This window comes from Amblyraja radiata, chromosome 20 (genome assembly GCF_010909765.2).
Source record: "Amblyraja radiata isolate CabotCenter1 chromosome 20, sAmbRad1.1.pri, whole genome shotgun sequence".
In the NCBI taxonomy this organism is placed as follows: domain Eukaryota; kingdom Metazoa; phylum Chordata; class Chondrichthyes; order Rajiformes; family Rajidae; genus Amblyraja; species Amblyraja radiata.
The window spans coordinates 15,994,222-16,005,044 of NC_045975.1; positions in this window are offsets into that span (position 1 = coordinate 15,994,222).

The following is a 10,823-nucleotide window of genomic DNA, read 5'->3' on the forward strand; positions in this document are numbered from 1 at the left end:
GAAGGATTGGTTCTTGAGGCCAATTGGGGGCTAATTCAACAAGGCTCATTTTCTCAGTGGCCAAACTAAAATTAGAATCATGGAATCGTAGAGTCATACGGCATGCAAACAGATCCTTTGCCCAACTCATCAATGCCAACTAGTTATCTCATCTAAGCTTGTCCCATTTGCCTACGGTCGCCCCATATCCCTCCAAATCCATGTACCTGTCCATGCGTCTTTTGCATGTTGTTATGAAACCCGCCTCAAATACCTCCTCTACCATACACCCACCACCCTCTCATGAGTGAAAATTATGGGCTCAGAGTGTGACATCATGTATGAAATCCCTCCCTGAACTTATTGAAGAAGGCAACCCGTTTGATTAATACAAACATGCTGATTTTTGTGAGGAAACATTGGCTCTCATCTGACTCGAAATGAAGTAAAACTCATTTGAAAATGCTCTCCTTCCCACAGTTAAAATAAATCACTATGCTGGATTAACTTTCACAGTTTCATTGGGTATTTTGTATTCCTGCAAAACATACCTTTCAGAAGTATCCTTCACATGTTAAAATGTTTGCATTCATTCAGCTTTTCATTTTGGCTTAGAAACCAAGGAATAAAGATCAGTCCACGAGCAGATAGACACAAAATGCTGGAGTAACTCAGTGGGTCAGGCAGCATCTCTGGAGAAAAGGTATAGGTAAATTTTCTGGTTGTGACCCTTCATCAGACTGAGAATCATGGAGGGGAAAATGGGAGTATGGGAAGGTACAGAACAAAGCAGAGCATGCATCAATGCCTCACTCACACTTCCCTCTATCAACTCCATTGTTACTCATGAACCTAGATTCCAGAACTGGACATAAAATTGGGGGTTGTGGTGTTATTAACCCCCAATATCAAACCGGATATTATAAAGCTTGATTGTTACCTTCTCTGACATTAAATACAACTGTTTTAGGTCATAAGGGCAAAATTAGGCCATTCAAGTCTACTCCCCCATTCAATCATGGCTAATCTATTTCTTCCTCCTAACCCCATTATCCTGCCTTTTCCCCATAACCGCTGACACCTGTGCTAATCAAACGACACTTTGAATCTGCTGAGCAATCTATTATGATTTTACTATTGTTACAAATTCAGGGCTGTAAAATGACAATATCTTTCAACTGCCTGCCCACTGAAAGAGGATTACTGCTTGAAAAACTCTCCCAAAGATGGAAAATGCTTTTGTCCTATTGTTTGGCCTTAAGGACATGGATAGGTTGATGAAAGTTAATTTGGGATTATCCACCCATGAAGATGATTTTACTTCAACATAATGTTGTAATGTTGTCTATCTTACTTAAATAAACGTGAAGTTTAGTCCCAAATAATACCTGTAATTATATGTACTGCATTATCTGTTCACAAAAGTCTGTGCGAAGGCAGTACATAATATTCTGAAATAAAACCCTTTTTTAATAGCCTAACATAAGTGAATTATTTTTATTTTCACAGATTAGCACGAATTGACTGGCATGCTGAGGACATTTGCATTGGCACCTGCACAAGTTTCTCATGCACCAGTTCACAGATACAATATGTGCGGAAAATAAGGGCAAAGGTACAGATCAACAGTGCAAAGTGTTAAGCATGATAGAAGGGGAAGTAATTGAGGAGGAGACATCTCCATATTGATCATGTACCCAGGGAGGAGGTCCTGGAAGGCTCGTCAAATTTTGTTACATGATCAGAACTTGGAAATACAAAAGGGCAATCGCTTTGCTGGGGGTTTGCTGCAGGCACCTCATCGTCAGCAGGAGATGAAGAAGCAGATATGTAGACCTTTGACAGGAAGGGGCAGGAGCAATAGACTACGATAAGGGAGGATTTTAATTTCCCAATACAATAGAGATCAGTCCACTTGCAGATAGACACAAAGTGGTGGAGTAACTCAGTGGATCATTTTTTTGGGGAGAGTTTTTCAAGCAGTAATCCCAATACTATAGAATGGGATTGTTTTAGTTGGAGGAAGATTAGATAGAGTAAGATTAGTACAGTGAATCAGGAGGAGTTATTTTTTAGCCAATGCATAGATTGATAATCCTCGTTGTGTAGTTGGAGCTGCACTGTGCCTAATCTTGGCAAATGAGGCTGTGAAAGTGGTGGAAGTATCAGTGGGGAAGCATTTTGTGGATAATGATCATAATTCAGTTAGTTTCTTTATATAGAAATGGATAAGGATAGTCTGGAAAATACGGTTCTAAATTTTAGGGGAAAAGACTATTTGAATAACATGAGGCAGGACACGGCAAAAATAGAATGGGAGCATTTGCTTGCAGGTCGAACAATGCGAAACAAGTGCAAGTCATTTAAAAGCGAGATGGTCAGCGTTCAGGTTCAACCTGTTCCCATAAAAGTGAAAGACAAGTATGGCAAGATTATCAAGGGTTTATTGAAGAAAATCAAGAAACATATGACAAGCATGGGTGACTGAAATTTGGAGAGATCATTGCAGAGTTTAGAAATTGAAGAAGACTACTTAGAAAATAAATTAGGAGGGCATAAAGACAATGAAAAGATCTCTGGCAGACATGATTAAAAAATAATTACTAAGCATTTTAGTTTTGTTTTTTTAATTTAGAGATACAGCGTGGAACAGGCCCTTCGGCCCATCAAGTCCGCGCCAATCAATGTTCACCGCTCATTAACACTATCCTACACATACTAGGGACAATTTACACTTATACCAAGTATACAAACCCAAGCCAATTAACCTACAAACCTGTAAATATTTGGAGTGTGGGAGGAAACCGAAGATCTCAGAGAAAACCCATGAGGTCATGGGGAGAACGTACAAACTCCGTACAGACAGCAACCGTAGTTGGGATCAAACTCCCGTCTCTGGCGCTGTAAGACAGCAAATTTACCACTGCGCCACCGTGCCGCCCTATTTTATAAGTGTATTAGAAACAAGAGGATAGCCAAAAAAGAGTAGGTTTCCATAGGGATCAGAGTGGCAATCTGTGCATGGAGTCAGGGGGTGTGAGTGGAGACTTAAATAAATACTTCTCTCGTGCATTCATCAAAGAGAAATATATGTTAGGTGGAGAATTTAGTGAGATTGGTGGTGATATGCGGGAGTTTGTTAACATATAGAAGGAGGAATGTGAGATGTATCCCAGGTTGCCATGGGCAGAAAGGAAGGAAATTGCTGGGGCAATGACAAAGATTTCTGCATCTTTGCTAGTCATTGCTAAGGTACCAGATGACTGGTGGATAGGAGATATTTATCTTTATTCAAGAAGCATAGCAGGGGTAATCAAGATAATTACAGGTCTGTGAGTCTTATATCAGTGGTAAGTATATTTTAGTTTAGTTTAATTTAGTTTAGAGATACAGTGTGGAAGCAGGCTCTTCGGCCCATCGAGTCCACACTGACCAGCGATCCCCACACATTAACACCATCCTACACACGCTAGGGACAATTTTACATTTATACCAAGCCAATTAACCTACAAACTTGTATGTCTTTGTAGTGAGGGAGGAAACCGAAGATCTCAGAGAAAACCCACGTGGTCACGAGAAGAATGTACAAACTCCGTACGGGCAGCACCTGTAGTCGGGATTGAACCCAGGTCTCCAGCAATGCAAGCGCTGTAAGGCAGCAACTCTACCGCTGCGCCACCATGCCGCCCAAGTTATTGATTGAATTTAGAGACGGACTTATTTACCTTTGGAAAGGCAGGGATTGATTTGTGATAGTCAACATGGCTTTGTTTGTGGGAAATCCCATCCTGATTGTGCACGCTAGGCTGATTGCATTCGTCGAAACAGAGCGGACCACATGAAGGTTGCAATCTCCCACCCCTTTACTTAGATTAACCCAGTCAGTTACTTTGCTAAAGTTGTGTTCTCTCTTTTCCACAGACACGCATGACTCAAATTCACCTTGCAATCGTAATGTCCATTACGATATCAAGGGGATATCAAATGATCACAACATTTAACATGACAAGGAAACTTGTTCAGCAAAATAATAAGTCATGTTAGCATGAAATACCAAGCATCATTCAACACATGTCCATACTTAACATACATAGACATTTCACATAATATTGACAGCATTAATTTGATAAAGCTCCACAGGTGTTTCTCTTCCTTAGCCAGGAGTTTCATATGATTTTTCCATTTGCCTGCTAGTTGCTCCGTGTCTTTCAGCTGTCTTTATGTCTGCCCTGATATAACTTGGATTCAACAAAAATGTTAAAATATGGTAAATGAACCTTTTGGAAACTGTGACATAGAATGTTGGTGAATTGGATCTAGAGGTTGAGTTTAGTTTCAAGATACAGTGCGGAAACATGCCCTTTGGCCTACAGAGTCCACACCAACGAGAGATCCCCGAACACTAACACTATTCTACCAAAGGGTAACGTTTCGGGTCGAGACCCTTCTTCAGACTGATCAGTCTGAAGAAGGATCTCGACCCGAAACATCACCCATTCATTCTCTCCAGAGATGCTGCCAGTGCCGCTGAGTTACTCCAGCATTTTGTACCTACCTTTGATTTAAACCAGCAGCTGCAGTTCTTTCATACACTCTACTACCTATACTCGGGACAATTTACAATGTTATCAAGTGTACGTCTTTGTGGGAGTGTGAGAGAAAGCCGGAGCTCCCAGAGAAAACCCATGCAGGTCATGGGGTGAACGTACAAACTCCATATCAGACAGCACCCGTAGTCAGGATTGAACCTTGGTCACTGCCACTGTAACTCAACCACTGCGCCACCGTGCCGCCCTTAATAGGTATAGTATTTAAATTACTGGATTAGTAACCAGCAGCCAGGGCTATTGATGTGGACATATCAGTTTGAATCACAGCATAGCAGGTGGGGATTATAAATCTGGTATTAAAAAACTTGTATTAGAAAAGGCAACCATAAACTTACAGGATTATAAACATGATCTGGCTCTGTAAATGTTCTTTGCTGAAGGAAATCCACCACTCTTACTCACTCTGGCCTTTTATTGTGAATACAAACAACTAAAGTGATTAATGATAATTCAGCATAAGAAATGACCTCATAAGCCATTGAGTTCAATGGCCAATAAATGATGGGATTCTCAGTGATATCCAGTGAACTAATAAAAAGGAATTGAATGTTCATTCAATAATGGTTGTAATGTTACTTTCATTCTATTAGCAGTAAACTGTTACCACTGTTTTCAACCCAAATCAATAAGTGGAAAGTAACTCAAATGAGACTTGATCACATTGTGGACTTAAGCAGCAAAGCTTGGCTGTGCTAAGCACAGAACTGGAGGACCAAAGTACAAACATGCCTCAAGCAAAAGCAGAATAGATATATGGAAAAGCAATTAATCCCTTGCACATTAACGTCTACAAGATTAAAAAAGGGTAATTATGGCTTCTCAGTTGTTAGAGTGAAGACATGTCATCGGTGAAAGAAGCACAAGTCCAGCTAGAACAGCAGGAATGTAATTATAGACATTTGATCAATCCGAAGATTTGCTTGGTTAACTTGTTGAGGGAACACACTCCAATTCTAAAGCTCTCAGTTAATTGTATGATATTACAGACTGCATATGGTCCAGTAATTCCAGAATGACACGTTGCTCATTATATTATTGACTATATAGAGTAGGGTCCTTGAAAATTAAATTGATGTCATGTGTGGGTGGGGGGGGGGGGGGGGGGGTGGGGTGAGGGGGGGATTGGAAGGGGCCGAGAGAGTTCAAAATTATGAGAGTACACACTTCAAAACACTTTTCAAAAATATTTTTTAATAATAAATCCAAATCAGCGATTCAGGTGAACCATTTTTTTTTAGATTGTTTAGAAAATGGAATTCATTACCCGAGAAATAGTTGAGGTGAAGAGCTAATGATCTGTTTTGAGGAAAGCTAAATGCACAAGTAAAGAAGGAACTGAAGATAATGCTGAACAGATTAAATGAAGTGATCTGACAGAAAGTTAGTGTAGTATGTAGCTGTTATGCCAAATCATCCAATTTTAATTTTAGTAATATTTTGTCTGCAAAATTGTGAGTTGATGCTGTGACCATACTCACTCATTATCCCTTTTCTTACATTTATGAAGATAATGTTAATGTGATACATGTAGATACATGAGTGAAAACGTTAAAAAAAATAAAATAATGATTATGATCTTGAACTCATAGCCGGTAAGGTTGATAGAAAAAAAGAATTACAGGGTGATGGGGAAAGACTATAGGAATGAATTTAACTACATTGTTGTACAAGGGGATTATTACTGGTCTCAATGAAATCCTTACTGTGAGTCTCTCCAATGCAGTCAGAGTTAGCACATTTGATTAAACGGGCCAATGTATAAATTATTTCAATGGGACATTGGAATAAACATGGTTTGAACAAAGTAAAGAAGAAACTTGGAAAAGGTACCTATTAACAAGTCCATTTTGTTAAATTAATAATAAAACTATGTTAATTCTCACAAAAAATGTCAAATCATTATTAAGACACCATTTGAAAGTCACACGTGGATAAGAATTCTAGACCTAAATTATATAACCCTAAATTTCCTTTTGTGTTCTTGTCCAGATACATGTTAAGTAAAGTAAAGTAAAGTAAAGTAGCCTTTATTGTCATCTCACCGCATTCCAATGACGATAAATATTTTTAAGGCTAAAGAGAAAGACCAAAGAATGACATAAGGCGCTGGAGAAACTCAACGGGACAGGCACCATCTCTGGAGAACATGGATGTGTGACTGTTTGGATCGGACCTTCTTCAAATTGATTGTGGTGGGGAGGAGAAAGCTGGATGAGACGAGGGGCAGGACAAAGCATGGTGAGTGACAGGTGGATAGAAGGGGTGAGACTTTGATAGGCAGATGGCTGGACAAAGCCCAGAGGTGAAGAGAAAAAAGATGTGAGATAAGGATAGAAGTCGCAAACCAGAGGAACAGTACCTCATATTCAATTCGGGAAGCATAAAACCCAATGATATGAACATTGAATTTTCCAATTTTAGGTAACTAACCTACAAATCGATCCCCCCCCTTTTATTCTCCCCTCCCTCCCCTGTGCCCCACCTGGACTTGCACCATTTTGCCGCCACCCCCTCCCATTCCACCTATTTTCCTTCTTCTAGCTTCACAATTCATACCTTTTCTATCCATATTTTGCGCCTTTTGTGTTTTCTTTTGTCGATCTTTTTAACCATCTGCCTATCGACCACCTCCCCTCACCTATGTCCTCTTATGCTCTGCAGGTTTTGCCCTTCTCGTCCTCTTTTCCAGCTTTCTGCCTCCCACCTCCACAATCAATCTGATCCACAATCATTCCAAACCGAAACGCCACCTATCCATGTTCTCGTGAGATGCTGCCTAACACGCTGAGTTACTCCATCACTTTGTGTCTTTTTTTGGAAACCAGCATCTGCAGTTCCTTGTGTCTATGCTTTCCAACCACACCTGAGCAACTCTACCAAAAATAAAATATAAGTTTTAATTGTCTCCAGGCAACCAAGGAAGTTTGAGCAAGTGAGTTATTTCTATAATCTCAATGCTCCACGTTTCCTTGAAAAAATTTTTGAAGTCATCTTTCTAGCCTTCATACCTTCTGTCCAAAAAAGTATCTGTGCAGCACTCGCCATGGCTTCAGATTTACCATGCAAGCATTTTTAGAAGTTTCCATCACTTTGCAGCATTGTTTTCAAGGTACAGCAGGAAGAACTTTATCAACAGGGTGGCATGGCGGTAGAGCCTTACAACACCAGAGACCAGATTCGATCCTGACGACGGGGTGCTTGTCTGTACGAAGTTTCTACGTTCTCCCCATGACCTGCGCGGGTTTTCTCCAAGAGCTTTCGTTTCCTCCCACACTCCAAATACGTATAAGTTAGCAGGTTAATTGGCCTGGTGTAAATGTAAAATTGTCCCAAGTGTTTGTAGGATCGTGTTAATATGTGGGGGTCGCTGGTCAGTGCAGACTCGGTGGGCCGTAGGGCCTGTTTCCGCGCTGAATATAAATTTAAATTAAAACAGCCCTTTTATTCCAACTCATTCATTTATTTTAATTTATATTCCCAATAACACTTTAACTTGTTTTATTTAAATCAATTTGAGCATCATCGATATGAGCTAAATAGTCATTTGATACATTATTTTTCTAATTGCAGGGGTCTTATGAATAAATAATGGTTAAATATTGAAACCCTCTTTCTCAATGCAATAATTTTGAATACTCTTAGGCCAGCCACAGTAGAAAGTTTTTAAGGGGTGATAAACGACCAGGGGTAGATTAAATTATACGGGTGAGGTTATAATCAGTTCATCATGATCTCATTAAATGGCGGAGCAGGCGGAGGGAAAAAACAGTTCATTGCTTTGTTCAATATGACTTTAGACTTAAATTTTCATACACAGTAAAAATAAAAATTGTAGAAATTGGCATTTCCCCATTTTTGGTGTTCTAAGTAGATGCAGCATTTTACAGCAATCAAGGGATCCACAAATCAGAAATGTCAAAAAGACCTCAAAAAATCAAAAGAGTGGTTCTGGTGCACTTACCTACACACTTCCTTATGCAACTGCCTACAGAGATCACAACGGCTGTGTCAACCTGACAGGGGATCATTGGAAGTGGGCATCAGCCGTATTGTGCAGGCTTTGTTCAGTTCAGTCTAGTTTATTGTCACGTGCACCGAGGTACAGTGAAAAGCTTTTGTAGCGTGCCGACCAGCTTTGTGGAAGTTACAGCAATTGTACACGAAGAAAAGAGACAATGCAGGGGAGGCGGGGTGCATTTAATCCTGTGTGGCATAGGTACAGATCAGAACAGAGCTCTCTGCTGTGACAAACTGAGGCAAGCAGTCAGATCTGGTCACAAGCAGATCAGTGATCACTCAGGCGGGATAATTCGGAAGCAAAGCACTAATGTTCCAGTTGACACAATTTAATGCACATATGTCTGATGACATTTTGCAGGCTTTGCTCCATATTTCACTTTGAATGTGGTTTTGCTCATTTTGCACATTTTTGCACCAACTTTGATCATTCATGAAGAAATAAACACCATGCAAATTTCATGTCCAAATAATTCAGAGGAAATGGTACCCGGTGCTGGGATGAATTGCTTCTGTCCATTTGACCAGCATATCATCAACATGCATAGAACATTTGTAATATTTCATATCTAACTTTTGAGTTCTGTCCGTAAATGAAATTTCAGGCTTGAAATTTGCAGACTGTGGAAGAGTCTCAACCTGAAACATCATCAGTCTAAAGAAGGGTCTTGCCTCGAAGTGTCAGCAGTCTGAGAAAGGGTCTAGACCAGAAACGTCACATCCATGCTCTCGGGAGATGATGCCTGATCTGTTGAGTTACTCCAGCACTTTGTGTCCCTTCATGTATGAACCAGCATTTGCAGTTCTTTGTTTCTACACCCAGGCTTGTGTATCTTCTTAACTGCTGCAAAAAAGCACGACTACCTTCCATATACAAATACATCATTTTTAGATAAATCAATAGAATTTAAAAGAATTATGAACTCCAAATGTGAACGTGTTCCACAATGAGCTGACAAGTTATTTTTCACTCATTGACTACTCCTTCAGGTGCCACCGACAATTAGCATATGACCTACAGCTATCAAAAATTACATAGCATATATTGCAAGTTTTGCTTGCCCTGTTTAATATTTGGGACCAAAATGAAATATCTTTGATTATGTCTTAGTCCACAATTAGTACAGTTGTAGCGGTAATGAACAACCACTTGGTGGTATTATTGTCATTCCTATTATTCCTATTGCTATTATTGATGGCTTCAACTGGAGGTCATCCAAATAAATGCAAACAAATAATATTGTTAATCTGCTTGGAACTGATATTACAACAATTGAAGAAATAATTACCCATATCCAATGTTGGTCCATGGCTATAAATTTCCAACCCTGCCAGCCCTAACCAGTCTGAAGAAGGGTCTCGACCTGAAATGTCACCCATTCCTTCTCTCCAGAGATGCTGCCTGGCCGGCTGAGTTACTCCAGCTTTTTGTGTCTATCTTCACTCTAAATTTCGAGATGCTTCCCCTCTTCTGAATTTCATTGCAAATTTGGATAATTTGGTGATCAGGCACAATCTATCTCAGGTGGTCTTAAAACATTGTAGAGTGGCCATCTAACACTGACCTGGAAAAATCTCCAAGTTTAGCTCAAGGACATAGCTTACTTGAATTGTTTGCATACATTTCTTAATTACAGGGAGTAAAATCTCACCCTGGTGAGCAGAGAATACAGGGCATTGCTTGTGTAGAAACTCTTAAAGGGATGTTGCAATTTCTTTGAAGGTTAACTTCCTGAAGAAGCTTCTAAACTGTTGGCTTCACAGAAAGACGAGCCCTAGGGTTTTACAGTATGAAGTGGTCCAGAGGATATATATGCATTTGTCAAAGACGAGTTGGCATAGATTTAAGGTGAGAGGGGGCAAAGTTAACAGAGATGAACAAGGCAAGATTTTTTTACACAGTGAATTGGAGGGGAGGGGAGGGGGGGGGGGGGTGGTTGGAAGGGTTTGTGGCATTTAAGAGGACTTTAGATAGGCACATTGAAGTGCAGGGAATAGAGGGATATGGATCATGTACAGGCAGATGGGATCAGTTTAACTTGGCACGTCTGGCACAAACATTGTGAGCTGCAGGGCTGTTCCCGTCTTGTTCTAATTCACATGGAGATAGACAAAAATGGTTAACTATTCAGGTAGACAAATCTTCATCTGAACTGGAAGATGTTAGATTTGAACTGTTTTAAATCATCGCAGTGCCTCGGAAAGAACAAAGGAAGT